Source organism: Diadema antillarum, unplaced genomic scaffold, assembly GCF_040938485.1.
Source record: "Diadema antillarum isolate AM-2024a unplaced genomic scaffold, OU_Dant_1.0 scf00000057, whole genome shotgun sequence".
In the NCBI taxonomy this organism is placed as follows: domain Eukaryota; kingdom Metazoa; phylum Echinodermata; class Echinoidea; order Diadematoida; family Diadematidae; genus Diadema; species Diadema antillarum.
The window spans coordinates 3,049,635-3,055,016 of NW_027270946.1; positions in this window are offsets into that span (position 1 = coordinate 3,049,635).

Consider the following 5,382-nt stretch of genomic DNA (forward strand, 5'->3'; position numbering starts at 1 on the left):
TGGTGCCGTATTACAGTCAACCTCGCCTACGTCAAATCTATTTGGACTGAATAAATAGCTTCGACTTAGAGAAAATTCGACTTATGAGGGATTAAAAATCAATAGAATATAAAGAGAAGAGGACATGAAAAGACCTTTGACTTAGGTGATTATTCGACTTATGCAAGGTTGACTTATGCGAGGTCGACTTGAGCAAGGTGGACCGTATATTCTGAGATCACAAAAGGGCGTCATGGATGACTACATATACTGTCAAACTGTCCTTGTCTGAGCAACTGACACATCAAGGATGCTGCTATCTTATAATTGTAGTCAATTCCACACATCAATTAAATCCTGTTGATGGCATATATCATGTCTGAGGAAGGAAAGTTGGCCAGTAGTACAGTGGAACCTCATTCTAGTAAGGTCGGATATGGCTGGATGTTTGATATGACAAGGTTATCTGGCAGGTCTATTTAGGTGATCCGAGTATCCTCTCGGATCACCTTCTGTATCTGTACGGATTCTTTGTTCTTCTTCTTCTTCTTCTTCTTCTTTCTTTATTTCTGGACAAAAGTTGTGTATCTACGTACTCAGAAAGTACTCAGAGTATCAACTTCAAACTCATACCATGTATGTATCATGCCCCAAAGACGACAAATCTAATGTATCATTGTGATTGGTCGTACGTGACGTCACTATGACGTCATTATATGAAAACACATTCTCAATCATATCTCAGTGGAATAGAGTTTTTCAATGAAATTTACGTCACATATATTTCAACTGATGCGCATTCTACTCATGTTCTCAAAATTTACATTTTCTCTTGAAACGTGCGCGTACGTGCGCGTTGAAATATTTGTATGCTCAAATCGAGCTCAAATTTTTTTTGCACACGTTTCAGACCATTTAGAGCATTTTTTGAAAAATTGAAAAAATTGGACGGACGCGTACGCGCGCGCGCATATACGCACACACAGCTCATATGCAATAGAAATTTCCACTTTTTTTACACAGATCAGATGCCTGAAATGTCAAGGAATATTTCTACCAAGTTTCAAGTCAATCCAACTCAATATGACGTCATACGGGCCCGTCAAAGTTGAAATTCCGCGCGCGCGTCAATGGCGATATACAGTGCAACAATGCCAAAAAACCGCCAATTTTAAATCCGATATTACTCGTCAGGATGGACGGTGACCTCCCATTTTCTTTTTATATTCTGAAAGCTGATGCGTTGTACATGTCATTTCATGGGTTGGCGATGCTGAAAAAATGATTAAAAGATATCAAATTTCTTAATAAAATAAAAAAAGTAAATTTTCAAAATGACGTCATCAAGTTTCAAGTTCACTCGAGCGTATCGCACTAATCCTTTGCCAATTTTCACCCAGATTTCAGTATGATGTAGCTTATTAAATACTCTTTCATTAATTTAACAACAAGGCAATCGCCAAATTGTGTCTCGCCCATTCGCGTACAAGGAATTAATATTTTTTATAACTCCCAGAAGTTATTTGACCTGCTTATGACCTTTGACCTTGTGGTGACCTTCAATACCCTAAGGGACATTTACCATCCAAGTTTGGTCACAAACGGACAAAGGGATCAAAAGTAATGAGCCATAATCGAAACGCGCCATACAAAATTAACATTGGGCCCTAAAAATGTGTTGACCCCTTTCTGTGACCTTTGACCTTGTGATGACCTTTAACTCCCCAAGGGACATCTACCGTCCAAGTTTGGTCACAAACGGACATAGGGATCAAAAGTTATGAGCCACAATCAAAACGCGCCCTAAAAAAACATAACATTGGGCCCTAAAAGTTTGTTGACCCCTGTCTGTGACCTTTGATCTTGTGACGACCTTCACCTCCCCAAGGGACATGTTCCATCCAAGTTTGGTCACAAACAGACAAAGGGATCAAAAGTTATGAGCCATAAACGAAATGCACCCTAAAAACTTAACATTGGGCCCTAAAAGTTCGTTGACCCCTGTCTGTAACCTCTGACCTTGTGGTTACCTTCAACTTCCCAAGAGACATCTACCATCACCCAAGTTTGATTGCCATTGTAGCAACATGTGCTGAGTTATGTGTGATAAGAGAGTCTTGCGAGTAAACTTTAACGTATGACCTCAAATGACCTTTGACCTTATCATGTGACCTCTTATGGCACCATAACATGAAGGTACTCCCAGTGCATCCATCACCCAAGTTTGATTGCTATTGTAGCAACATGTGTCGAGTTACGAGTGATAAGAGAGTCTTGCAAGTAAACTTTAACGTATGACCTCAAGTGACCTTTGACCTTATCCTGTGACCTCCAACGGCACCATAACATGAAGGTACCCCCAGTGCATCTATGACCCAAGTTAGGTTGTAATCCAAGCAACTTATGTGAAGTTATTTGTCAAAAGAGAGTCTTGCAGGTAAACTTTAACATAGAAAAGAGGGTCTTGCACATACCCATTAATATACGACCTCAAATGACCTTTGACCTCATCACATGACCTCTGACAACACCATAACATGAAGATACCCCTAGTGCTTCTATCACCCAAGTGTGGCTGCCATTGCTGTAACAGTTGCCAAGTTATGTATCATAAGAGAGTCTTGCAGGTAAACTTTAACATTTGTGACGGACGACGGACGACGGACGGACGACGGACGACGGACGGACGACAGACGGACGACGGACGACGGACGGACGACGGACGGACGACGGACGGACGCCATTTGGATCCCTTAGTCTCGCCTTCACCTCCGGTGGGCGAGACAACAACATTTTGATTGGATGACGGCATCACCTCGTAAAAATGGATTGAAAGTAATCTTGTCAAATTTGACCAGTTTACGTGTTATCTCTATGGGAGTGCAGTTTTTCTGGAAATGAAAATTGACATGACGGTCTTTATCGAGCACTAGCTCCCTTATGCTTCGGTGAATTTCTCCCAGATTTTAATATGTTGTAGCTGAGACTTTGGGCTATCGTAAGTGTGCCTCCATATTTTCATTTGATGTCAGGATTACGTCCAAAAACTTGGTTGAAATTAAAGCTTATCTTCGATGTATTGAGATATTCCTTTCTTTTTGCAATTTCTTTGCAATAACTCAAGAAAAACAAGGTCTATCAGCCCAATATTTTGCACATGTTTAGTTCATGTCACGTACATTATTTCATAGAATAACAACTACTTGATCAGACACCATCTTGGGTATGTAAATTAGGGTCAAAGGTCATAAATGTTTTATCTTGTATCTTGGTGAATACATGTCCTATCTTTCCCATATTTTGCACACGCAAAGGGCATGTTACAATAATCACTTCACTAAATAACCACTTTTTGCTCAGATGCCATCTTGGGTGTGCAAAGTGGGGTCAAAGGTCAAATAAACTTCAGTCTGTATCTTCGTTAGTGGATACGGAATTCGGTACCAAAGATGGCAAGTCTGACTTCCTTTTCTAAATGACAATCCAAACATCACACGGCCAATGTCTCCTCGACACAAATGAAACCGGTATGGTCATGCCTATTGGGATCAGGACTCAAATCATTGACCAAAGACCATGTTACAAGAATCATTTCACAAAATAACTACTTTTTGCTCAGATGCCATCTTGTCTGTGCATAATGCGGTCAAGGTCATATGTACTTTTTTTCTCTATCTTCGTTATGAAGTGTTATCTCTATGGGAGGGAATTTTTCTAGATGTGAAAATTGACATGGTTGTCTTTATCGAGAACTAGCTCACTTACCCTTCGGTGAATTTCTCCCAGATTTTAATATGTTGTAGCTGAGACTTTGGGCATTGTAATTTGCAATTCGTTTCTTCATACAACGTCGGCATCATGTCAAAAAACTTGGTTGAAATTAAAGCTTATCTTCGATGTTTTATGATATTTGTTTCTGAAACTTTCTTTGCAATAACTCAAGAAAAACAGCCTTTATCACCCCCATATTTTGCACATGTTTAGTTCATGTCACGTACATTATTTCATAAAATAACAACTACTTGATCGGACACCATCTTGGGTAGGTAAATTAGAGTCAAAGGTCACAAATTGTTCATCCTGTATCTTGGTGAATACATGTCCTGTCTTTCCCATATTTTGCACACGCAAAGGGCATGTTACAATAATCACTTCACTAAATAACCACTTTTTGCTCAGATGCCATCTTGGGTGTGCAAAGTGGGGTCAAAGGTCAAATAAACTTCAGTCTGTATCTTCGTTAGTGGATACGGAATTCGGTACCAAAGATGGCAAGTCTGACTTCCTTTTCTAAATGACAATCCAAACATCACACGGCCAATGTCTCCTCGACACAAATGAAAGCGGTATGGTCATGCCTATTGGGATCAGGACTCAAATCATTGATTTTCGAAGAGATCGGATCACCAAATTTGTCAGTGTTGACAAATTCCGGTTCTAGTTCCTTTTTTACATTCATCCTTGATATAATGACATGCCAAATACAGTGCACTCCATTACAATGCACACAGTTACAATGAAATTCCGGTTACAACGAAATAAAAATGCAGGCTGCAATATTATCGTTATGTTGTCTATTGTTTATTTGTATGGTGATAACAAAAATTTGATATTATGAAAGAAAACTGCCGGTCCTGTGTATCAAAGTTTCAGTGGTTCCGAGCACTGTGGATACGCTAAAGTAGTACCTAGCAATGTGTTTCCATTGGTGAGTTGTGATTGCTTTTGGTACCAAACATCACTGTAACCTTACACTGACACTCCAAAATAAAGAGTTTGTTTCTCAATAACATTCTATTGACTTTGACCACCACTGACATCATGATGGAAATGAACACTGTAAGGTAAGAAAATGACAGGTTTATGGTCAAAACATCACAAAAGTAAAATGGAGTCCATTCAGAAGGGTAAATTATTTAACATTGGGCTGCACTTTGTATTTAATATCATTGGAGAAAAAGACTCTTTCCTCCTCGTTTGTTTTTTACCAATTTCGACCTCCGATGAATCTTCATGGTTTTCCTTTGACGTAAATATTATTCTGCTAAACAAGGCTCAAATACTGACATTTCCAGTACAAGCAAGAGTCTTCAGTGTTTTTCTCTAGCAAATTCAACTTGATGGAGTGAAATCATTGGTCCTTGTTCCTTCTTGCAAGATCAACCATTCCTGCAGACAAGTTGTCAAAAGTAGACTTGGTGAGGTCTCCACAGAATAATAGCAGGAATCCGATTTGAGATGCACGTTGAAAATTGCAAAATTTCCTTGTGGAACTGTTGCCTTTCGACTCCCTAGATCAGGTCACAATCATTGTCACAGCAGAAAGACACCATGAATCTACGAGTCCGTGACACTTACTGATGGCTGAGAGTTGCGGTCACTTTCGTCAAAACCATCCTCCTG